Source organism: Bos indicus, chromosome 9, assembly GCF_029378745.1.
Source record: "Bos indicus isolate NIAB-ARS_2022 breed Sahiwal x Tharparkar chromosome 9, NIAB-ARS_B.indTharparkar_mat_pri_1.0, whole genome shotgun sequence".
Classification (NCBI taxonomy): domain Eukaryota; kingdom Metazoa; phylum Chordata; class Mammalia; order Artiodactyla; family Bovidae; genus Bos; species Bos indicus.
The window spans coordinates 68,326,857-68,353,931 of NC_091768.1; the positions used below are offsets into that span (position 1 = coordinate 68,326,857).

Below are 27,075 nucleotides of genomic sequence, written 5' to 3' on the forward strand. Positions count from 1 at the left end.
GCCCATCACCATCTCCCGGAGCTTGCTCAAACTCATGTCCATTGAGTTTTGAGGCCATCCAACAATCTCATTCTCTGTTGTCCCTTTCTCTTCCTGCCTTAAATCTTTCCCAGCATCAGGGTCCTTTCTAATGAGTCAGCATCAGGTGGCCAAAGTATTGGAGCTTCAGCTTCAGCATCAGTCCTTCTAATGAATATTCATTTAGTAACTCATTAGAATATTCATTTACTAACTATAGAGCCACCAAGCAGACGACCCACAAACTGCAGAACAATTAAACTGAAGAAAGCAAACCTTGGAACCTTATTATTACCTAAAGTCCCTACTCTGTTCAGATTTCCTTAGTTTTCACCTAATGTCCTTTCGCTGTTGCAGGATCCCACACAGCTTTCCATGTTACACTGAGGCAGAGTGTCCTTTTGTGCTCCTCTTGGCTGCGGCAGTTTCTCAGATTTCCTTTGTTTTTGAAGACGTTGATGGTTTTGAAGAATACAGGTCAGGTGTTTTGTTAACTGTTCCTCAATTGGGGTTTGTCTGATGTTTTTCTCATGATTAAAATGAGGTTATGGTTTTCTTGTGAGGAAGACCACAAAGGGAAAGTACCACCCTCATAACTTCAGAACAAGGGTACATACTGTTCACATGGTTTATCACTGTTGACGTGGATCTGCATCACAAGGCTAGTATTTGCCAGATTCCTGACCAAAGTGGTGTCTGCCAGATTTCTCCACTGTGAAGTTATATTTTCCCCTCTTTCCATACGGTATCCTTTAGAAGGAAGTCACCATGCAAAGCCCACACTTGACAAGGTAAGGAGTTACCCTTAGGCCATTTAAGTAGGAAGTATGCACACAAATTATTTGAAATTCTTCTATATGAGATGTTTGTCTCTTTTCCTCCATTTATTTACTTATTTCATAGGGACTTGTGGCTATTTACTTTGTACTTTGGGTTATAGCCCAGGACTTTGTTATCTATTCTGATGCTCGAGTTGTTCCAGTTTTGGCCATTGCCAGTGCCTTCGCGTTAGCCTCTGTGTCCCTTTGACATGCCCCATCATTTTGTTTTGGGAACACTTCCTTACTTTCTGTCACTGCAGTCTGCTCCAAGCTCATCTTGTGTGTTTCCAGCCCCAATGTTAGAATCAGCCATCTCTCCAAAGAGCTCTGGTTCTTTTTATTGGAGAATGTTATTAGAAACTAAGATCTGGGCACAAGATGTGATTTTTGTTAACTTTGAATCTTTCTTCTGTATGTTTTTACATATATAGTTCCCTCTCCATGTCTTAATCGTCTTAAAACTGAGATGAATTTCTAAAAGCTTTGAACACTTACGGATGACTTTGGTTAGTAAGATTTGCTTCGCTCTGGCTAACTGTTGTTTTGGATGATTTCTACTCTTACCACTACTCCATCACTATTTGTAGAGTTTGTCACTCACAGATATGAATTCAGGATAGAAGCTTTCTGGAGAGAAATTATAAATTATGTATGCAGTTTTTCTCGCTACATTACTTTTGACTAAATCAACAGCCGACAAATACGTTTCCGTAGTGAATAAAAAGCACTGCGTGTATATATGCATACAGGTGTTTCCCTTTAGGCTTCTTATTGGATCACATTTCGGGAAGAAAAGTGCCAAAATTATTAGCCTGTGATTCGCTTGAAAGTAGCACCTGTGTGTTCTCTCCCTCATCCTTATGTTTCCAGGGCTTAGCTTGTACTCGACACAATCCAGGGGTTTCCTCAACATTGGCTGCATAAATTACAGAGACTCCTAGAACATGGTGAGGCCTCCCATCAATAATTTAGGTGTGTCTAAGGGTTTTTTGTTTTCATTTTTGTTGTTTTTTGAATGGCCTACTTTGTTTTGTGGGTTTCAGTACCACTAATTAAAAGAATGGTGGTCACTATCTTTTTCAGGGAAACTGTTTTCATCCCTCGGATTATGTTTCATCATGAGCCATGGTAAATGAATCAGTTTTAGGCTTCTTTTCCAGTGATGAAATAAGGCTCAAACTGTTCATTTAAGAGAAAATGCTTGCCCATAGAAAGCCTATAAACAAGAGTGTGTTTTCCCTTGATTCACAGTAAAACATGAACCCTTTATCTGAGCTCTCTATTACATGGAAAAGCATTTCGATGTATCGTGTTGAATAAGCTCATCTTCTACTGGATGGTACTGAATTTAATTAGAAGAAAATATCTTCATGAAAATAAGGCTTAAATGATATACTGTTTCATTTTAAGACCATAAGTCATCATATCCTCTAAATGGTGGGATAATGACGCTGAAACAAAACCCTATAGCAGAAAAAGTATTCATTTGGTGCTCAGTCTTTCTGGGGAAAACATGTGCATTTTTATTCTTTATCTCCCTTATATTTTTACTTCCAGTTTCCCATTTGAAAGAAAGTTCTCTTGTATGTTTCATTTTAATTCTATTCTAGATTCAGTATAATCTTCATAAAATGAGATTCATTTAAATATACTTGAGGAACTGAGCAGTCTTGGATGAAAGTATTTGAGGCAGCATTTATGTCTTCAGTATAAACACTAGCACCACCATCCGTCCGTCTATTCATTCATCCACTTATCAACACTGCTGTGTGTCCATTGCTGCTGTGGTGCTGGGGAAACATGGATGGGGAAGATAGATCGTGCTTTCAGCAGGGGAGGTGTTAAAAGAAACTGAATAACGTAGCAGGATGGTTCTGGTTGAGCAGAGGAAAACACAAAATCTGGGTCTGGCCTATTGTCTTGTGACATAAGGTGGCCTTTAAGGGCCATGTGTTGTGTGTAGCCGCACAATGACTGGGACAGAGAGAACTGGGGTGGCCTGGAGTCTTGTCCCTGGCCATTAGCTTTTTTTTTTTTTCCTTTTTAAATAATAAGTCACATTTACTAAGTCTTAGCCCATGTCTGGACACTGTTCTAGGGACTCTGTGTGGTCTTAATTGGTTCATTTTTCACAAGAGCCCATCCCAACAACTAGCTTACTGAGATGACTCTGTGGTCTGGAATAGGCATTGTAGCTCCTATTTCCATTTTGCAGATGAGGAAACAGAAGCACTGAGAGTTTAATGAAGTTAACTAAGACCATGCAGCTCGCAGTGGCATAGTCAGGAGGAGAGCCCAGGCAGTGTGCTCCAGAGCCAATCTCTCACTGTAATGATTATCTGCACTCTTTCGAAGTCTTAAGGAAAAAGCAACAACAGTCAGAAGCTAAAGAAGTTGTTTTTCTAAAGGGCTCTATGAGTCAAGTAAAAGTAGTGAAGGAAGAAGGAGTGGGGGGCACACAAAGTGCTTCATTTTTTTTTAATTTAAATTTATTTGTTTTAATTGGAGGCTAATTACTTTACAATATTGTATTGGTTTTGCCATGCTGCTGCTAAGTTGCTTCAGTCAGGTCCGACTCTGTGCGACCCCATAGACGGCAGCCCACGAGGCTCCCCCGTCCCTGGGATTCTCCAGGCAAGAACACTGGAGTGGGTTGCCGTTTCCTCCTCCAATGCATGAAAGTGAAAAGTGAAAGTGAAGTCGTTCAGTCATGTCCGACTCTTAGTGACCCCATGGACCGCGGCCCACCAGGCTCCTCCGTCCCTGGGATTCTCCAGGCAAGAACACTGGAGTGGGTTGCCGTTTCCTCCTCCAATGCATGAAAGTGAAAAGTGAAAGTGAAGTCGTTCAGTCATGTCCGACTCTTAGTGACCCCACGGACCTCGGCCCACCAGGCTCCTCCGTCGCCATACATCGACATGAATCCGCCACGGGTGTACATGTGTTCCCCATCCTGAACCCCTTTTCCACCTCCCTCCCCGTACCATCCCTCTGGGTCATCCCAGTGCACCAGCCCCAAGCATCCTGTATCCTGTATTGAACCTAGACACGGAGGAAACCAGAATTGAAAGAGACACGTGTACCCCAATGTTCATCGCAGCACAGTGCTTCCTTTGAGTGGCCAACGGTGACCTAGAGTCTGGGAGAGGGAACTCAGCACTGCCCCTTGAGACTGATGGAGTCAGACCTGAAAGCTAGCATCCCAACATGGACATCATTGTTCTCACCTGGGACACCAGCCATCCTGAGGTGAAACATCCTCTGTTAACTTCAGAAGCCAAGGACAATGACAGAGGGCAGAGGAGTAGGGGAGCGGGCACAGTGAAGCAAGAGAAGAGCCCAGAATCTTCAAGGGGACTGTTCATGAAGCTGGATATATTGATACAGCTTAAGTTGCTTTGATGTGGTGCACATTCTGGCTGACCCCATGAGAGCTATGAAATCATGGTTTTGCTGTTTGTTGTTTTTTTTCCCAGGCAGTGTGTATAATATCCCTAAACCTTACTCTGCTTTGAGGCTCACTGAGATTATAAGAGATTTACGTTTTCCACTTCATTAAATATAATTTGAATGTTTATGGATTTATATTATTTGTATAAATGAAAAAAAATTTCCCTATAATTTGATAGAGTTGGGTTAACTTCTAAAGAAATTATAGTACAAATTTATTATTCGTAATAAATTTTTATAATAGCAATCATGCTTTATTAGTATTACTGACAGAAATGTCAGAAATTTAATTGAGCATTATTGTGCCATCCAGTGCTAAGAATGAGGACCAACTATGTGGACCAAATAGTCTCCTCCCTGCTGTCTTTAACTTTAAGGGAGAGATGTGAACATTTTATGTAGCTCATTCAAGATGCAAGGGAATTCTCAGAGATGAGCAGATGCAATGCTTAGAATGATTGATGGTCTTTTCCGAGATGAGCGAGTACAGGAAACAAGACTGTATGACCGTGTTTCTGCCGGGATTCCAGGTCCGTTCTCCTTTCATCTCTGGCCTCCCTCCATCATAGACTACCCCCTGTCGTAGAGGAGAACAATTGGATGAGTTTTCCCAAGGATAGGGTGAAGTGGTTTATTTTTATCATCACCTAGTAATACAAACTGTTAAACAGAAAAAACTGAGATAGGGTTTCATCCAAACATCTCATCAAAATGTCCCTGCTTCGGAACGTGTTGCACCCGAGGGACTCTTTCAAAGACTGAAGTCAAAACAGCTGCATCTGAGTGACTGCCTCCAAATGAAGAACAGCCCCATGGAAAGGTCAGGTACCGAGAGCCCATGGGAGATCCTCTCTTGACACTTCCAGGCATAACGGGACCAAGATTTTATAGTGTGTTCCCCCATGCCCACAGTCCCCTGGGGCTTTGAAATCTCTGTATTAAAAGTATCACATGAAAATAAATAAAAGTATCACATAACCTAAATGTCAGGGAAAAATTAAGCTCAGTGTTTTAGAGGAGGGAACCTTGAAAAGGAGATTTCCTGGAGGATAAAGAAGTGACCTAGGGGACTGGAGAAATGAGGGTAACTGGGAGGAGGGACAAGGGGGAAGGAGAAGGTATTCCAGGCTGAAGGGACACAGTGAACAAAGACACAGGCGTAAGAAACCGAGTGGATGATCACCACAACCTATAGGCATTTGAGGTTGCTCACCGTCCATCCTTTACTGAGCACCTACTGTGTGCTTCACTACACTGTCCCCATCATTTTAGAGAGGACATGACACGTGGTTGACCTAGCACATGGTTCAGTCTTTTTTCCCTCCTCTCAAAGACAACAACAAAATATACTTGATCCCTAAACCGATTTCAAAAAAACAATTTGATTTTAACCATGTGTGGTTTCCCCTCAAATATGTTCTACTTAATTTTTAAACTACTTTAATATGAATTAAACAATCCAGAAAACTATTTTTTTTCTATTTAGTTTTTAAATCACCTTAATCTGAATTAAATACAGATAAACAATTTGATTTATTTTGAAAAATACAATTACATTAGAAATAAAAATACAAATTGCTGACCAATTAAGTTATTAAGCATCCACTTAGTAAGCCATAACTTATAAAAATATCTTAATTACTCAATCTTAATAATGATAGTTTATATTCTATAGAATAGCAAAGTATGCTGAAATATTTTAAATACTATATGTCAATCTTCTTAAAAAATAAATCAACATGTGGATTAAGTTTTCTGTAACATTGCTATTAACCTGAATATTCCCATGGTAACAAGACATATCTAACAGAATACAAAGCAGATAACTTCCAATATTTAATTCAAATTCATAAATAAAACCACATTTGTAGTTGTATGAAAGTTGCACATTAATCCAGTTTATCAGGTATACAGAAATTTTTAGAATCATATTTTAGAAAATTTTGTGTTAAGACTTTATAATTAATTTCTGATTACAAAAGTAAGACATACTTTCTGTAGAAAAATGAAAAAATCAAAAGGAGAATTAATCTCAGATTAATATTTGTTTGCAGACTATTTGCAGTCTTTCTTATACGTTGTTTCATTTATAAATGTTTTACAATTTTGTATCAAATTATAAATTTAGTTTTGTATCTTTTATTTTTGACTTCTTCCTATGTTGTGAATTAGCTTTTACATTTTTTTTGATAAGTAACAAATTTGTGACATCCTCCACAATGTAATCATGTACTTCCTGTTTAAGGGAATTTTTTTGAAGTCTTAACCACAATTAATCTAATACTAGCAATTATGAAGCCATACTCTGCCCCTTAAAAAATAATGACTAAATAGTTAATTTCTTTATGTCCTTTTTTACTGATTTTGTCAGGTGATTTCTATAAGCATCCAAAATTGATTAACAGTGTTTCAGACTTACTCATCCTTACCAAACATGTTTTGTGTGTGTCTAAAATAGAGTAATTGAGAGAACTTCCAGGAACTCAATCATAAAACAACTAACTTCTGAAGGAGAACTTAGGGGAGGCATTGCCTTATATTTCAGCATTTCTAGTAATCTCCCAGAAAGGCCATAGTATAAAATTTTAAGTATGGTTTACTACTTTGGTACACAAAGAAAAAATGATAGTCAGAAAATGCCCTCCACTTGGACATTTTCACTTTAAATATATCTGTTTCCATTATTTTAACTTTGAAATAATATCAAACAGCAGATTATATCTATATAGGATAGATACAACATAAGGACCATAAAATCTAACAGATGCAATTTACTGGAATATAAATGATCAGACAGGGAAATGATGACATTGCCTTCCTCTGGTTGCAAAGAGCAGCAAAAGGGGAAATTTACAAGTTAGAGAAGACCTCAACCCAAGAGGAGAAATGCAGTGGAAGACCAGGAACTTTGGAAACCAAGATTGCCAAGATTTGGGAAAATCTAGGAAGTCCTCTTCTTTCCCAGAAGTCTCATTTCAGCATATCTATGCCACTTGATTCGTGCTTCTTTCTCTGCCAAGCAGCCTCCTCTGCTCCTCAGTCACAGATTGAGAAATGATGAATGATACCTGCAGCTCCAAGACTTGCAGGAAGTTACATACAGGTACAGCTACATGGAGAAATGGATTTTCTCTCAGTTCTATCCATTAGGTGCTAGAAACTGGATGTTTGTGTCCCTGAAAAATTTCTAAGTCCAAACTCTAATCCCCAGTGTGATAGTATTTAGAAATGCAGCCTTTGAGAAGTAATTAGGTCATGAGGGTGGAGCCCTCAAATGAGATTAGTGCCCTTATAAGAAGCAGCACCAGGCAGCTCTCCTCTGTCTGCTCTCAGCCTTTAGAGGATACAATGAGGAGATGGCTATCTGCAAACCAAGAAGTGGACTCACACCAGACACAGGATCTGCTGGCATCTGGATCTTGGACTTCTCAGCCTCCAAAATTGAGGGAAAGAAATTATTGTTTAAACTGCCCAGACTATATTGTTTTGTTATAACAGACAAAGCTGACTAAATCAGCCAGTAGTTGTCTCAGCTTGACTCACATGCCTAATCCTGTGCCCATCAGCTGTGACCAGGGTCCACAGTCAACTTGGAATAACCTCTGAATCCCCTCTGATTACTGCAGCAGGGGCCAAATGATGCTTATAATTTTGCCCACTGCAGCCAGGTATCTAAGAAATAGTTTCTGAATTTGTACAAAGTATGAGTTTCTTTTTACTATTTTTTCCTTTTTTGAGAATTATGTTAATAGTACACAAATACATTTTCCGTGTATCTGGTCCATAGACTTCCAGACCTTTTCTTCGGAGAAATCTTACTGTAAATTTTGTTCTACAATTTGTTTTTGTTTTGTCACTTAACAATATGTCTTGGGTGTTAAAGTTATATATTTTAATGAATTAATTTTTGAAGGTATACAAGTAATACTTGAATTCATCTTTATTGTAAAAAAATTCTAGTAATACATATCATATGGATGAAGAAGTCAAAGTTCTGTTTCACACAACTCCTGAATTATTTTTTTTTAATTTTACTACTATCATGGTTATGTACATTGCTTTGCAACTTGAATTAATGCATAAATGTATATTCATTATTTTAAAAATACATTACTTAATGAAACATTATTTTTAAATATATGTGCACAGTGAAAAAAATAGAATACCTTTTCAACACCTTCCTGCTACCGCAGTCTACCTTGCTTTCTCAAAATTACCATTAACAATGTCTTTCTTGTTTTTATAAAACAGTCATACAAAAGTGGATAGGTTGGGATTTTTTCTTTTAATGTAATTGGGATCAATTATATTGTAAAGTAAAAGTAAAGTAAAAATAACTACTCTTTTCAGTGTACAGATGTATTTTACAGATAGTTCCACATCAGTACATTGTTGTTGTTCGGTCACCCAGTCACGTCTGACTCTTTGTGACCTCATGGACTGCAGCACGCTGGGCCTCCCTGTCCCTCACCGTCAGTATATACAGACTTACTAAGTTCTCTCTAGCATTCCATTTTATGAATGTGCTGAACTATTCCTCTACTGATAAATTTTGTTTTCAATTTTTCTCTGTTAAATATTATGATGAATATATTTGTACATATTTCTCCATACTCGTGTGAGAATATTTTTCTATATTAAATAAACATAAATATTACAAAAGAGTCCTTCAGGAAAAGCTGCAATAATATAACTCCATTCCACATGCAGTGTTCATTTCCATACAACCTTGCCAACCCTGGATATCAACAATCCTTTTTAATTTTTGCCAATGTGAATAGTAAAAAAATTTTCTTTTCTTGTTATAATTTGTGTTTCCTCATTAGTGAGCCTGGGCATCTGTATTTGTTCACTGGTCATTCATATTTCTTTTTTTTTCTCTTGGAGTTTTTACCCTATTTTAAAAATCAATTTGTTGGAACAGTTTATTCGTCTGTCATTTTGTGTTCTGTAAATAACTTCCAGATTTAACTTTATTTCTGGTATCTTTATCATGTGAAGTTTTATTTTTTTTAAGTAGTCAACACCATTAGTCTTTTCCTTTATGGATTCCAGATATTGTGCATTGACTTGGAAGTTCTTTACCACACCAAGACTATAAAAACATTCTCCGGTTTATAAACACATTGATATATTTTTAAAGATTTAACTTTTAAAACAATCTAGAATTATTTGAGTATGTCTGTGTTGTACATTGAGAGCTAACTCTGTTATGAATAAGTGATTGTCTTATTGGTTATGTAATTGACTAATAACCACTCAACTGATTTGAAAATCTACTTTTCCTATAAATTGAATTCTTATACATAATTGTTCTATTTTCAGACCTTGTTTTCTACTCACCCCTTTCTATTATTTTTATAGTGCTATACTGTTTCACTGAACATAATTTTATATTATGCTTTGATATATGATTTTTCTTTTCTCGACTTTTCCTTTTTCAAATTTTCTCTTACAGATAAATACCTTCCAATTAAGTTACATAAAGAGTCTTATTGGATGTTTTCCTAATTTTCTTCCAACCTTCTGTAGGACTTTTTGTTGGAATTATGTTAAATGTAGAGACAAATGTGAAGAAAAAAAAAATGCCCACAGGATTGGAAAAACTCACCTGTAAACCCGTCTCAGACTGGTGCCTTTCTAAGACTCGTCTTTGACTCGTTCCAATCTCTTCTATGTTATTGGTCTTTCCTGGTCTTCTACTTCCTTTCCAGTCAAACATAGTCATTTGTATTTTCTAGAAAACCTTCCCTTTCACCAAGATTTTCAAATTTACTTATATACAAATCTTCCTCACTCATTCCTTATATTGGTGATTTTGTCTTCTCACTTTTGTCTTCATCAGACATGACAAAGATCTGTTGACTAGTAACTAGGCAGCTGGCTAAGGTCTCTTCTGAACTGTGTTACTTTGTTTCCCCAACTAGCTTCTTCTCCAAGAGTGACACCTGTATTCTGTGTGAAGTTGGCAGGGCGTTCCAATGGCCATGTTTCATTCTAAGCAGGAAGAAGCTAGGGAGGTTGATGAGCTCCTTTTTCCTATTACCAAAATTAAGAGAGCTTTGATTTGGGGTGGGTCCCATCCTATTACCAAAATTAAGAGAGCTTTGATTTGGGGTGGGTCCCATGAGCGTCATTAGACACGTTTCCTTTTTCTTTCTTCCCTTTGTGTGTGTGGTAGAGTTCCCGAGGAGCCCCCAACTCTCTACTCAGCTTCTCCAAGGCAGGCCGTTCTCTGAGGAACGCACGTCCTCCTGTGGCAGATTATCCACCCTCCAGAGACGGTTTTTCTGATTTTATCCAGGGACAAACACTGCTAATCCCTGCCACTCAGAATAAGTGGGAAGGGAGAGAAAAAGAAGGTGCCCAACTGGCCTAGCTATTTCAAGAATGTGTTGACTCTGAGTATGGAAAAATCACTGAAATTCTTTCAACACTGTAAAATGTTCTCTTCCCCGTGTTTTAGCCTGAGGTTTTCTCTAACCTTGTTTCTTCATCAACCTGATTCCATTTTGTTTCTATTTATCTTCCTATAAACTTTAATTTTCTGGACATCCTCTCTCAGTTTCCAGTGCTGAAACAGATTTATTCTTGAGAAGCAAGCAAATGAAATCCTTTCTGTCGTTTCCTTCAGGGGCTGGGAGTGGGGAAGAATGTGCGCTCTTCCACCATCTTTCGCCCGTCTCTGTTTTTAAGTTTGTTTACACTGAACTAAAGGGGATAGTCTCATAAGTAAATCACTTAAACAAAATAAGGAATGATCAGGCTCTCGTGTCACTCTGCATTTCCTCTATTGTTTCAGTAGTGAAACCTGTGCTACAGTTTGTCACTGTGAGGAAAATGATGGTGTCCCTCTCTGTGCTGCTCGTTCCTTAGCTCACAGCATTGCCTCCATCACAGTAAATGCTCTGGAATCCAGCTAAATAGAGACCTGAACACATTATTCTACATACAAACCAAAAATACAGAAATTCAAGAACAAGACCTCTGGAGGATTCGATGCAGGTGGATACGGACAAGGCTGAGACTAGGAACCAGGATGGTTTCTCTTGGAATGCGCTCATTTTAGTTGGCAGCGGCAGCAACTGTCACCCTGCCTCTCATGAGCGTCACTTCTTACGTTACCACTTCAGGGCACCAGCTTGAATAGCTTCATCCTCCTTCCTTTGCTCTCATGTCCCATATTAGAGTAATCAACTGAACCTCAGGTACAATTATCTTGTAAACTGTATTAGCATTTCTGGCCTTTAGTGCTTTTCCAAAGGAAAAAGATGTTGATTAGACTCTGTGTGTGGGTGTGTGGATCGGTGAGTGGGTAGGTGTGGAAGGCTTGTGTGTTTGTTGTTTTAAAGCTTAAGCTCAGAGTTAAGGAGAACTGTCAATTGGTGAGCCACTGGTTTCCTAGAATAAGATTGTTTCTTTCCAGAGAAAGGTAAAATGGCCTTTTTCTGTTTTGTTCCAGCAACATAATAACCATAGGTCTTTGAACCTAATAGCTGAATCCATTTATTCACTGACATCTTTCCATAGGTAAATAGATGTTATTTGTCTTGTCAGGGATAATGCCATTTATATGCCTAATGTGGTTGATAATCTGGATTTAGCAAAAATATTTTTGTTCACTTTTGTTGTAATTTATGTTTTATTACTTTTTTATAAAATAAACAGTACATATAAATTTTGTGAGGTAGGGGTATGTGCCTAACTCTTTCTTTTTTGCAGATCCATAATATGTGTTGTGTATAATGGAAAGTGATTATTACTGCAGAATGGTAATTAATAGATTATTACCACATCACATGATATAGACCAGACCTGCTGAGATTGTTCATGAAAAGGTTAATTACCTTACAAATAAAATTTTAGTTGATATATATAGTAATTTCCTTTTAGTATTATGAGAAATCTGGCATGTTTTCAGGTTGCAGGTTCTAACAGAATTGAATATATCTACTTCATATTAAGTAAAAAAGCTGCCAATAACATTTTAAATTATTTTCAGAATTGGCTTTCAGCAGTCTGTACATGGAATAGTTGTACCTAAAAAAAATGAACAACTATTTTCTTAAAAATAGGATATGTAATTCCAACTTAACTGGAAAATACTACTATAGAAAACAGAACAATCTAACACAATATCTCAGACTTGTCATAGCAATATAACATCATGAAATCATGGGCTGTTTATAGATGAAAGTTACCTTGAAGATATATACATGTATAATATGTATTATGGATTTGCTCTATGACCCTTGAATATATGAAAAAAATAAAATGTCTTAATTTTTACAAGTCCTGTCAAAACTTTCTAGGCCTTCAATATATAGGATTGTTGAAAATCTATTCTTTATTATTTGGAGTGCTGGCCTCTTCCTTGATTTAGGGCTGACACAGACCAGGAAACACTGGGGGAGGACTTCCAGCTTTCCATCAGTTTCATCCACACATGATGGTTAATTTGTCAGTTTCACTAAGCTATGATGCCCACTTGTTTTATCATGCACCAGTATAAAATGCTGGGCTTCCCTGATGGCTCAGATGGTAAAGAATCTGCCTGCAATACAGGGGACTGGGTTTGAACCCTGGGTTGGGAAGATCCCCTGGAGAAGGGAATGGCAACCCACTCCAGTATTCTTGGCTGGAGAATCCCAGGGACAGGGTATCCTGGTGAGCTACAGTGTGTGGGGTCGCAAAAGAGTTTGACACAACTGAGCGACTCACACACACACAGTATAGATGTTGCTGCAAAGGGTTTTTCTTTTAGATGTGATTAATATACAAAACAGTAGACTTGGAGTAAAGCAAATTACTTTCCAAAATGTTTGTGGCTTCATTCAATCAGGTGAACAAAAACTGAGGTTTCCCAAAGAAGCAGAAATTATGCCTATAAAGACTACAGTGTAGGAATCCTATCTGTTTCCAATCTGAAGATTCCTGACTCGAGACTGTAGCACCAACTCTTTCCTGAATTTCCAGGTTGTTGGTTTGCTCTACAAATTTCAAACTTTCTAGCCATTATATTCACATGAGTATGTTGTGTGGTGTGTGTTGCTCCTCTGCTCATGGAATTCTCCAGGCAGGAATACTGGAGTGGGTAGCTATTCCCTTCTCTGAGGGATCTTCCCAACCTAGGGATCAAACTCAGGTCTCCTGCTTTGCAGGCAGATTCTTTACCATCTAAGCCATCAGGGAAGCCCTCCGCTCTGGAGAAGTCTGATTAAGAACTGATTAATAATTCTTTAGGTCTTCCCAGGTGGTGCTAGTGGTAAAGAATCAGCCTGCCAATGCAGGACATGCAAGGGACATGGGTTAGATCCCTGGGTCAAAAAGATCCTCTGAAGAAGGGAATTACAACCCACTCCAGTATTCCTGCCTGGAAAATCCCACGTACAGAGGATCTTGGCAGGCTACAGTCTGTAGCATCGTAAAGAGTTGGACACAACTGAGCGACTGAGCACACAATGCAGTAACTCCGTAAGATATTCACTGACAAAGTGCTGTTTCAAAGTCAAACCATTTCACTGCTCTCCACATCCTCCCTTATGATTATACAGTAAAAGTGAGAAATAGATTCAAGGGATTAGATCTGAGAGTGCCTGAAGAACTATGGACAGAGGTTCATGACACTGTACAAGAGGCAGGGATCAAGACCATCCCCAAGAAAAAGAAATGCAAAAAGGCAAAATGGTTGTCTGAGGAGGCTTTACAAATAGCTGTGAAAAGAAGAGAAGTGAAAGGCAAAGGAGAAAAGGAAAGATATACCCACTTGAATGCAGAGTTCCAAAGAATAGCAAGGAGAGATAAGAAAGCCTTCCTCAGTGATCAATCCAAAGACACAGAGGAAAACAATAGAATGGGAAAGACTAGAGATCTCTTCAAGAAAATAGAGATACCAAGGGAACATTTCATGCAAAGATGGGCACAATAAAGGACAGAAATGGTATGGACCTAAAAGAAGCAGAAGATATTAAGAAGAGTTGGCAAGAATACACAGAAGAACTATACAAAAAAGATCTTCATGACCCAGATAACCACAATGGTGAGACCACTCATCTAGAGCCAGGCATCCTAGAATGCAAAGTCAAGTGGGCCTTAGAAAGCATCACTATTAACAAAGCTAGTGGAGGTAATGGAATTCCTATTGAGCTTTTTCAAATCCTAAAAGATGATGCTGTGCAAGTGCTGCACTCAATATGCCAGCAAATTTGGAAAACTCAGCAGTGGCCACAGGACTGGAAAAGGTCAGTTTCCATTCCAATCCCAAAGAAAGGCAATGCCAAAGAATGCTCAAACTACCACACAACTGTACTCATCTCACACGCTAGTAAAGTAATGCTCAAAATTCTTCAAACCAGGCTTCAATAGTTCATGAACCAAGAACTTCCAGATATTCAAGCTGGTTTTAGAAAAGGCAGAGGAACCAGAGATCAAATTGCCAACATCCACTGGATCATCGAAAAAGCAAGAGAATTCCAGAAAAACATCTACTTCTGCTTTATTGACTATGCCAAAGCCTTTGACTGTGTGGATCATAACAAACTGTGGAAAATTCCTAAAGAGATGGGAATACCAGACCACCTTAGCTGCCTCTTGAGAAATTGGTATGCAGGTCAGGAAGCAACAGTTAGAACTGGACATAGACTGGCTCCAAATAAGGAAAGAAGTACGTCAAGGCTGTATATTGTCACCCTGGTTATTTAACTTATATGCAGAGTACATCATGAGAAACGCTGGGCTGGAAGAAGCACAAGCTGGAATCAAGATTTCCGGGAGAAATATCAGTACCTCAGACATGCAGATGACACCACCCTTATGGCAGAAAGCGAAGAAGAACTAAAGAGCCTCTTGATCAAAGTGAAAGAGGAGAGTGAAAAAGTTGGCTTAAAACTCAACATTCAGAAAATGAAGATCATTGCATCTGGTTCCATCAGTTCATGGGAAATAGATGGGGAAGCAATGAAAACAGTGACAAACTTTATTTTCTTGGGCTCCAAAATCACTGCAGATGGTGACTGCAGCCATGAAATTAAAAGACGCTTGCTCCTTGGACAAAAAGCTATGACCAAACTAGACAGTATAGTAAAAAAACAGAGACATTGCTTTGCCAACAAAGGTCTGTCTAGTCAAAGCTGTGGTTTTTCCAGTAGTCATGTATGGATGTGAGAGTTGGACTATAAAGAAAGCTGAGCACTGAAGAATTGATGCTTTTAAACTGTGGTGTTGGAAAAGACTCTTGAGAGTCCCTTGGACTGCAAGGAGATCCAATCAGTCCATCCTAAAGGAAATCAGTCCTGAATATTCACTGGAAGGACTGATGCTGAAGCTGAAACTCCAGTACTTTGGCCACCTGATGCGAAGAACTGACTTATTTGAAAAGACCCTGATTCTGAGAAAGATTGAAGGTGGGAGAAGGGGACGACAAAGGACGATATGATTGGATGGCATCACCAACTCAACGGACATGAGTTTGAGTAAGCTCCAGGAGTTGGTGATGGACATAGAGGCCTGGCGGGCTGCAGTCCATGGGATCGCAAAGAGTCGGACACGACTGAGGAACTGAACTCAACTCAGCACAGCTCAACATCCTCTCTTTCCACACTGCCCCTAACCACTATGATGCTTGCTTTGGTCCTGAAGGCATAGCCCTGAGTGTTCAGTCCTAAGAATCCACATACTGGCCTTGCTACATCCTGGGCTGGGTAGTGACAGGATTCTCATCTTCACCACGTTGAAGTCTCACTACTCCTCCATCTTCTCAACCACTGGGAATTCAACTCTTCCCCAGGGCTAAGTCTTTCCCTCAACCATCCATCACCCTCTTGTCCAAGTGTAGAACCCATCCTTTCCCACCCATCCCAACTCTCATACCTTGGGCAGAACCAACTCCCATACCTTGGGCAGAACCAACTCCCTCTTACCAAAGATCCAAGTGCAGATACATTTAAGAATTCTCAGACACAGAAAAGCTATTTATTTCTCCTTGGGCAACAAACTCAGAATACAAAATGTTGGCATTAAGTGCTCAGAAATTACCCATTTATTCCTTTGAAGTGAGAATAGACATGAATTAATGTCTCATTAAACTATCCTGCTTTGTGGGTAAGGAGTCAAGACCCAGAGAAATTAAGTGGTTCCCTCAAGTTTCCCAGAACATTCTTATACAAAGGAGAAGCTGCTGCTGCTGCTGCTGCTGCTGCTGCTGCTGCGTCACTTCAGTCGTGTCCAACTCTGTGCGGCCCCATAGATGGCAGCCCACCAGGCTTCCCTGTCCCTGGGATTCTCCAGGCAAGAACACTGGAGTGGGTTGCCATTTCCTTCTCAAATGCATGAAAGTGAAAAGTGAAAGTGAAGTTTCTCATTCATGTCCGACTCGTAGCAACCCCGTGGACTGTAGCCTACCAGGCTCCTCCATCCATGGGATTTTCCAGGCAAGAGTACTGGAGTGGGTTGCCATTGCCTTCTCCGGAGCAGCTGCTATCGGATGCCATATCCCTCCCCACTACCTTCATCATATATCTGGCTATAAGCTGCTCCAGACTTGTGCACAAATTTGTGGAAGTCCCAGTGTTGACACTGCTTTGCTACCTTGATATGAAATGGCAGGTTGGAATTTGATGCTTAAATGTATCACAGTCTTTGTGGGTTTTGGCAACTGTAGCTTCCTCCAGATAATTCAGCCACAGGCTTTGGAGGGAAGAGGGTCTTTACTGAAATATGTGATTTAGTCAAGCTTGAAATTCAGTGGGCACTACCTGGCATCCGTGGTTAGAACGTTCTCTCTGCTTTTTTTTTTTTAAGTTTAGCAGGTCCTGAAAAGACAGTGCAAAATGTGGCTTTGGGCTGCAGTGTTATAATGGGCTCTTCCCATCCATCTCAAAGGCTCATTATATAAGCTTATTTCTTCTACTGATATCGGAGCAAAAATGGCTGACTTGTGACTTTTTTCCTATTGCATTCAGTTGTCCAAACATACTCAGACATTCAACAGTACATGAGCAGCCAGCCGTTTGGTCTTTCAACCAAAAAGGCTGTGGCTGGAGTTTCTTGAGAAAATAGCTGCTTTTGATCAAAATAAAATTCAAACTTCAAACGAATACAGTTCATTGCCTATAATAAGCCTTTGTACCTTAGGGGTCACAATAAAACTGTTAGCCTTATGTGTCACTCTCTTCTCTCTCTCACTCACTCTTAGTCTCATTATTTAACTAACTTCTGTAGCTAAAGGTCTCTGTGTTTCTGATTGTTTTTCTTTAGAGACCTGCTTTCTGTAGAGATGATCAAAGGTGTCCTTGAATTTATGATACATATATGTATGTGTGTATGTATATGGGATTCCCAGGTGACTCAGTGGTAAAGAATCCACTGCCAGTGCAGAAGATGTAAGAGACTTGGGTTCCATTCCTGCGTTGGGGAGATCCCCTGGAGGAGGAAATGGCAACCCACCCCAGTATCCTTGCCTGGAAAATTCCATGGACAGAGGAGCCTGGCAGGCTACTGTCCCTGTGGTCACAAGGAGTTGGACACTGATGCTGGGAAAGATTGAGGGCAAGAGGAGAAGGGGGCGACAGAGGATGAGATGGTTGGGTGGTATCATTGACTCAATGGACATGAGTTTGAGCAAACTCTGGGAGACAGTGAAGGACAGGGAAGCCTGGCATTCTTCAGTTCATGGGGTCACAAACAGTCAGACATGACTGAGCAACTGAAACAATTCTAAAAGAAAAGAGTGTGGGTATAGACTGTTAGGCAGTTGGAAGACATAGCATTGTTTGGAATCAGGATATCAGAATATGTCTTCCTGGTGTGATACTACTAAATACATCTGCCAGGTGTGGAGAGCTCAAGATTGCTCCAAAGCCTATTTATGCCAGATTAGCACCTGTGACCACTGCCTTGGGACCACACATTACAATTACTGTAAGAAGCAGGTTGTGCAGATTCTAAAACCAGGCTGCCAAAGTTCAAATCCTAGCTTTACTGCTTGTTATCTCTGTATAAAGCTTGTATAAGTTACTTATTTTCCCCATGCTCAATTCCCCACCTGTAAATTCAGGATTTCGAAGAAAGGACACACATCACAGAGATACTGTGAAGCTTTGGTGAATCAGTGCATGTAAAGCCCTCAGAATAGTAGTTGGCACATTGTAAGCAGTGATTCAGGGTTAGTGTTATTAACTAGATTTTTGAGAGACTTTTGTACAGTTTTACCAAACACTGGAATAGAAGGTATGGTTTTTATATTTGACTCTATTGCAAACCCTGATCTAGAACACTGTAATATTCCTTCAGTTTTCTGGATGGAAAACTATATTCCTGTTCTGGAAAATAATGATTTCTTCTGGGTTGGTTTGTTAGTTGGTTCATCTCAAGCAAGTTGCTCTTGAAATCGCTATAGCCGAGAAATTCTTCAGATCATTCAGACCCCCACCCATTTCTTTATGGTTTGGAAAGAAAAATAAGAAGAGATAAGAGCAATGGACTTAGCTTAAGATGGGGGAGGTTTAAATTCTAGGCTTTATTTGGTTGTGTAAAAAAATATCTGTGAGAGTCAATTTCCTCATCTGAAAACTGAGGATGTCCCTACAAAGAAGCTATTTTGGAAATAGTCCTGTTGCAGCACTAATTCATAATATAATAAACATTATTTTAAGTTGTACATATAGAAAAGAGTTAAATATAAAAACAAAAGTATTAAAATTGATCAGCACAAAATATAGATGAAAATCTGATCCTGGGGTGAAAAGGATCTTCCTAAGAAACATCTCAAAAAGGAAGAAGTTGAGTTGATCATCAAAATTTTTAAAATAACTTCTATAAATCAAAAACTTAAGGAACTATGAAAGCAAACATCACAGTAGTATTAACCATGTAACAGGGGAATATGTATACTGGATGAGTAATTCTTAAAAATCAGTGAAAAAGATGAAAACATCAATATAAAAATGAATAAAAAATATGAAACCAATCACAATGTGTGGATTTGATTTTGATTCTGATAAAGAAACTTAACAAAAAAGTATAAGGCAATTGGAAATTGGAATACTTTATATTTTCTGATAAAAATATTATTGTTCATATTTTCAAGTATGACAATAATATTGTGTGTGTGCTTTGGAAAGAGTCTTTACCTTTTAAAGATACATTCTGAGACATTTGCTGATGTCTGAAGTTTGCTTCAAAATAATACAGGGGTGAGGTGTGTGACTTGAGGGTATAAATGAAGTAAGATTGGTCATTACTTGGTCATTTTTAAAGATGCGTAATGGGTTCCTTATTCTAACAACCTTTATATGATATTTGATTTTTCAATAACAAGAGTATAAAAATTATAATACTGTTTATGAAAATGATAATATTTAAAATATGTTCATGTAGATACATAAATGTATGGTTTGGGGGCATGCATGCACATGTGTGTGTATGTGTTTATGTGTAAACCTTACCTCTGGGTTGAGGGGAGGGGTTGAGAAGGAGAGGAGTGTGATCAAGAGGGGTCCATGGGGACATAATTGTACTGTTAATTTTTCATTTCTTAAACCAGATGAAGCATAAAGTGGTGATTAAGATATTTTTAAAAAATTATGTGCATCTTTATTTTCCCTTATATTTAAAGAATTTTTTTAACTGTCGTGGAGAACATTGGAGATGTTGGATACAAGGTTTTTTAAAAATATGAAAAGATGTTTTTTAACAAAAGAAAAAATAAAACAGCAATAACTACATGGGAAAAGTGTTGAAACTTGTTTTTACTAAAATAAATATAAATTTAGATAAGATAGTTTTTTCCTAGCCCATTGAAAAAAATTAAAAATTATAGCAATCAGTACTGGCTAAAGGATAGTGAATTAGTCTCTCATACACTGCTGGAAATAAAGATTATTTCAAACTTTCTGGAAGAAAACTTTGGTACAGATCAAGACAAAATATTTCCACTTGTTGCTATTTATTGTTTGAAAGTAACCATGGGGAAACACAGAGTTTTTATTGAAGAATGTTCACTGCAATTGTATTTTACAGGAAAATTAGAAACATCTATGTCTTGCAATTGGAATTTAGTTAAATGTATGATGGCGTGTTCATAAAATAGAATTCTGTGTAGGACTGAAACATCATGTTTTTTAATGACATAGAAAACATGGGTGACATAGGATTATGTTTTATAAAACATGGTAAAGAGTGTGCATATAAACACGATCCCACTTTCATAAGCGACAAGTGAAATCTGAGTGTGGATGTGGTGGGAGAGCCGTCTCTGGGATTGTGTGTCACCTCCTGAGATGTAAGCAAGTCTGGGCAGGCTTAAGGGACTGGTGGGTGGCCTTCTGGGCTTCTTTCAGTTTGCTTAGGGGAATGAAGGAACCTCCTAGAAAATAACTCTAAGGGAAAATTATTCTAAGGGAAAAGGGAGTTGTGAGAAACAAATTTGGCTGTGAGACAAAACCTTAGGGTGAGAGGCTGCAGTAGTTCTGAGCCCAAAGGTGTCGTCTGGCATCTGTCCTGGCTCCATCTCCATGGACTTGGGGCTTGTCTTGGGAAACAGAGGACAGTATGCAAAGTGGGAGGATCTGCTCAAGTAAAGATTTTGCACAGCCTGGAGAGCACCCATGACACTTTCAGTGTGCCCACAACAAATGTAAGATAAATAGGAAGAGAGCTTTCTTTGCTGCTTTTCTGTGGCCTGCACCCAACTTGGAGCTTTGAAGGCTTCATTCAGTGTGTCTTGATAGTCAAAAGCAGTCAAAGCTCTGCGGAAACAGCACTGGGGCCTGGGGCCTGCCATGTGGGTGTTGCCTGGGCTGGCACCTGGGCACCTGGGCACCTGTATGCACTCTCTGGAAATCAGAGAAACATGCTGGGAGCAGGGCAAGATTTTCCAAGGCACTGAGGTTTGCAGTTCGCAGCAAAACAGTACTGCTGAAGTGACACTACATTTAACTCCCTACTGGGGTGGTTGCATGTGTGTGTGTGCACGTATCCCAAGAACATAAACCCAGATATTATTGGTGCTTATTATTGTAGCTGATCTCAATTTTTTTTCTTTTGTGTGTAGATTGTGATAGTGTCAGTGTCAGATTAAATGTTTCTATCACTGAGGTTTAGATATGACTGAGCATGCCCAAAGAACATTATTTTGAATGCAGTGAAACTTTCATTTCTAGCTTAGGGAAGGCCTGAGGATCCCTCTAAAGATTTTGACTCTTAAGAAAAAGAGAGGAAAAAAAAAAAAAAAAGAGAGTATATTTTCTGTACATTTCTGTTATCAGAAAAATATTGGATATATCTCCATTCTCCTCAAGGTCAAATACTCTACGATTTTACAATTCTGTGAAAACATGTGTAGGCCCATGATTAAATATTTTTACTAAACTAGGAAAATGAAAGTATAATAAATAACTTCTGTTGCACATGTTATGTTTTACTTCTAAAATTCCATTTGTCTCCTGTGGAATTCACAAAAATAGTTATGGAGACCATTAGTTTAATTCTTATGAGAGATCCAACAACTAAAATGTCTAGAGCAATGAAAAATAATGAGAAGTTGCTTAAATTGTGTTTTTATTTACACTTCAGTTCACTAGTCTTCTGAATCCTTTGCATATGTAATAGAGGCTGTGTACTTTAGCTATTAATATACTAAGCTGCTTTGTATTTCTCAATTAAGCTGGGATATGAAAATAATGCTTTTGCATATGTTAAGGGATAAAGTCTGACTCATATGTGATAACATATGATAAATGCCTAAAGTTCCCAAGGGGCAGAGAAGGTGGACCTTATAAAAAGGAAATTTGAAAAAGGCAATTTAAAGAGGATACAAATTATATATGTTCAAAAGGTATCAAGGTAATACATTTAGAATATATAAACTACACACAGTCTTTATCTTAGGGAGTACCACATTAAGAATCTTTACTAGTTGAGATTTTTAACTTTTAGAATATCTATTGTTTATGGAGGAACTGAGCCTTCACCCTACCTCAAGGCCAATGTAGGAGACACGGGTTCGATCCCTGGGTCAGGAAGATCCCCTGGAGAAGGAAATGGCAACCCACTCCAGTATTCTTGCCCAAGAAATTCCATGGATAGAGGAGCCTGTTGGGCTACAGTCCATGGGACCCCAAAGAGTTGGACATGACTGAGCAACTAAACAACCACAAATATTAAATATTATTAATACCAAAATGAGTATATTAGTATTAAGATTAAAAAATATTTGTTTTTCAAATGTGAGTTGAAAATCAAAATAGATCCAATGCTTTTTCAAATGGTCATCTTTCCAAATGCTTACAAGGGTTTTTTTTCTGTTCAAGTTTCTATTCTTCTTGGTCAAATGTGGTAAATGTATTAGTCAGAACAGGTTATGCTACACTGCAGTAACCAAACACTAAATTTTTGAAGCTTAACATGGTAAGAATTTATTCTGGCTCAAATCATAATTTGAGATGGGTCAGAGAGCCATCTCTGGCTCTCTGCATAGCTAGTAGCTATGCTATATGGAGTATGTGTCTTCTAAAATCATCAGATGAAAGGACTAGTGGAACGAGCAGGATATTTTTAGGTGCCAGACCCTGAAAATGGCTTATATCACTTGTATTCTCACTCATTTGACGGGATCTCGGTCTCATGGTCTCAACCTAATAGCAGAAAGTCTCGGTGTCCAGGAAGAAAATATAGGAAGCAAAATAGCATCTTTCTACCCTAGTAGTTTTATTTTTCCAGGAAATCATCTAGGTTCTCTTGACTTTCAAGTTCATTACCACAGAATTGCACATAATGTTCTTTTATAATCATTTAAATCATATCCCTATCTCTAATTATATCTGTTTTGTCATTCTTAATTTTGTGCGTTTTATTTTATCCCTTTCATCCTAATTTGTGCTTGTCTGCTATTTGATTGGTCTTTACAAAACACAAGCTTTTACTCTTATTTATCTTTCCATTGATATCACAAATAATTATTGAGTGCTATTCTAAGTAAGTGAACATTTTGTGACAATAGGTAAAAGAAAGTTCCTGCTCAGGAGAACTTGGACTCCTCCTGCTGCTTTCAGGCTATTTTGTTGTCCTCATAGCATAAGTTGCATGCTTTTCTCATTTATCTTTAATCTTTCTTTTTATTTTTAATAAAAGGCAGGAGGAAAAGGGGACGACAGAGGATGAGATGGCTGGATGGCATCACCGACTCGATAGACGTGAGTCTGAGTGAACTCCGGGAGTTGGTGATGGACAGGGAGGCCTGGCGTGCTGCCATTCATGGGGTCGCAAAGAGTCGGACATGACTGAGCGACTGAACTGAACTAAGGCTATAAAATTTCTTTTTAGGTTTGGGTATCATGACTTCTCATTTTCCTTTTTAGCTCATTTTCTTTCCTTTGGTTAAGATTTCTATTTTGATTTAGGATTTTTTTTAATAGCACATTTTAATTTCCAAGTAGTTAAGTTTTTTGTTGATGATTTATTTTTTCTCTCTGTGTTGAATTATTATCAGAGAATGTAAGTCTATAAAATCTCTGCTTTATAGAATTATTGTTTTCTTTGTGGCCAAGAACATGATTAATTTTTAGACATGTTCTATGGATTTAAGCAGAGAATATATGTTCTCTGATATAAGACATAGTTTTTTATAGCTTGTTGATTGTATTATTAAAATAATCTATGTCTTTCCTTATTTTTTGTTTACTTGAGCTATCAAATTCCAGAAAAGTGACATTAAATTCTTCCACTATATTTCTTTAAAGACCTAACTATACTTATAAACCTTTTTATGTATTGATGGATATGCTATTTTGTGCATAAATTATGGGACAAAACTTTTCTGAATCTAGGCAGATTGTATCCCTTGACATTAAATAATGTCTAATGTTTAATGTTTTTGGTCTTGTTGTTTATTGATATTTTCACATTTGCATTCTATTTGTATTTACCTGCTATATCTTTGTCCATGTCTTCATTTTCAGTGTTTCTTTGCAACTTTGTTTCAGATGAATTTCACATTTAAATTATTTTTAATAATGGCCATGATAAAAAATTTAGTTAGCATTGATATTCTTAATTTTATTCTTTCCATTATGTTGTATGTTTTCTGGATATTTTGCCTCATTGTCATTATTTCCTGTCTTCATTACATAGTCTGTCAATGTCAAATTTTTCTTTATTGCTTTTTAAAATTTGATAATTTAGAATTTCTTCTCATATTTAAATTGTTTGTGATTAAGCCTATCAGTTCAGTTCAGTTCAGTCACTCAGTCGTGTTGACTCTTTATGACCCCATGAACCACAGCACGCCAGGCCTCCCTGTCCATCACCAACTGCCAGAGTTTACCCAAACTTATGTCCATTGAGTCAGTGATGCCATACAACCATCTCATCCTCTGTCGTCCTCTTCTCCTCCTGCCTTCAATCTTTCCCAGCATCAGGGTCTTTTCAAATGAGTCAGCTCTTCGCATCATGTGGCCAAAATATTGGATTATCAGCTTCACCACTATATAGCTATATTTACCTATTATGAGAATACAAAAGCTCTATTTAATCCTATATATTTTGTTTTTTATTTCTCTTTCTCCCATAGCTGAGTATTAGAATATTTTTGTTTACTCAGTCTCCCACATGTTCTATTCTTATAATTGTTTATTCTCAAATTTCAGGAATTTCAACATGATAATCGAACTGTATAAATGAGGACATTTGTAGAGTTCATGTCATTTGTTTCCTTTTTTCTCATTGATCATGGTTATTGCATATAATTGTCTGGTTTTCTCATTATTTAATGTGAGAGGGTAAACCTAGTTCCTCTAAATCCAACATGGTTAGAAGTGAAAGTGTGTCTCTCTCTATTATTACAGTAATCTTTCCTAAAATTTGGTAAACCTCATTAATTCATACTTTCAGTCTCTTGCTACTCAGGGAAATTTCATCTTATAATTTAATTTCCAGTTTGCCTCCTTCTGAGTTCCAGAAGTCCCAGATGTTGAATTAATCCCTTGTTGGGTTTCCTGAATCTGTCTTCATATTTTCCTTTCCCTCATTGATTCCACCTCTTTGTATTTTGTTCTGTGTTCTGATATGTTTTTCCCAGTAGATTCTCTGCACTACCAATTTGCTTCTCAGCAGTAAACATACCCTACAGTAAGTTGTTTCCTGACTGTGGTTTTGGGTTTCCTAAGCACTTCACCTGGGTCAAGCTGTGGGGTCTAAGGAGCAGAAGAAACAACCGAAGGGTATAAGACAGAGCAGAACCTTTCTGTCATTAGAAAGTAGCAAACAACTCCTTTCCACACAATGAGGAAAACAAGGAAATTTGGATGGCTATCATTATGGATGCATTGACTTTTTTCTGAAATCCCATGGTGGACAGTCTTGGGAGAGAAGTAAAGCTTTGGATTTCTTACTCTGGGTAGGCTAAGAAAATATCGAAAGGTTCTGAATAAAGAACGAGTAAGTGTCACGTGGTGATAAGTATTCCAAGTAAGCCCAGAGCTAGCCCAGTCATAGGCAGAGTATTCTTGCATGGAGAATCCCATGGACAGAGGAGCCTGGAGGGTTAACTCCAGTTCAGTTCAGTTGCTCAATTGTTTCCAACTCTTTGGGACCCCATGCACTGCAGCATGCCAGGCCTCCCTGAACATCACCAACTTCCGGAGTTTACTCAAACTCATGTCCTTTGAGTTGGTGATGCCATCCAACCATATCATCCTTTGTCATCCCCTTCTCCTCCCACCTTCAATCTTTCTGAGCATCAGGGTCTTTTCCAATGAGTCAGTTCTTCGCATCAGGTGGCCAAAGTATTCGAGTTTCAGCTTCAGCATTAATCCTTCCAATGAATATTCAGGACTGATTTCCTTTAGGATGGACTGGTTGGATCTCCTTGAAGTACAAGGAACTCTCAAGAGTCTTCTCCAACACCACAGTTCAAAAGCATCAATTCTTTAGTGCTCAGCTTTCTTTATAGTCCAACTCTCACATCCATGCATGACTACTAGAAAAACCATAGCTTTGACTATATGGACCTTTGTCAGCAAGGTAATGGCACTGCTTTTTAATATACCATCTAGATTGGTCATTGGAGAAGGCAATGGCAACCCACTCTAGTACTCTTGCCTGGAAAATCCCATGGACAGAGGAGCCTGGTAGGCTGCAGTCCATGGGGTCGCAAAGAGTCAGACAACTGAGCGACTTCACTTTCACTTTTCAGTTTCATGCATTGGAGAAGGAAATGGCAACCCACTCCAGTGTTCTTGCCTGGAGAATCTCAGGGATGGCGGAGCCTGGTGGTAATAGTCGGAAACTATTGAAGCAACTTAGCAGCAGCAGCAGCAGGTTGGTCATAACTTTTCTTCCAAGGAGCAAGCATCTTTTAATTTCATGGCTTCAGTCACCATATGCAGTGATTGTGGAGCCCCCCAAAAATTAAGTCTGTCACTGTTTTCCATGGTTTACCCATCTGTTTGCCATGAAATGATGGGACCAGGTGCCATGATCTTAGTTTTCTGAATGTTGAGCTTTAAGCCAATTTTTTCACTCTCCTCTTTCACTTTGATCAAGAGGCTCTTTTGTTCTTCACTTTCTGCCATAAGGGTGGTGTCATCTGCATATCTGAGGTTATTCATATTTCTCCCGGAAATCTTGATTCCAGCTTGTGTTTCTTCCAGCCCAGCATTTCTCATGATGTACTCTGCATATAAGTTAAATAACCAGGGTGACAATATACAGCCTTGACGTACTCCTTTCCTTATTTGGAACCAGTCTGTCGTTCCATGTCCAGTTCTAACTGTTGCTTCCTGACCTGCAT

At 38.4% G+C, this 27,075-nt stretch overlaps 1 long non-coding RNA gene across 1 annotated transcript in view; it reads left to right on the forward strand.

The window, feature by feature from the left end:
* Nucleotides 1-665: 665 nt before the first annotated feature.
* LOC139184934 (uncharacterized) overlaps nucleotides 666-27,075 on the forward strand; it is a 55,027-nt gene continuing 28,617 nt past the window's right edge. Inside the window, exon 1 of the long non-coding RNA XR_011568471.1 lies at nucleotides 666-809. This is a non-coding gene — a long non-coding RNA (uncharacterized lncRNA). The remainder of the gene's footprint in view (nucleotides 810-27,075) is intronic.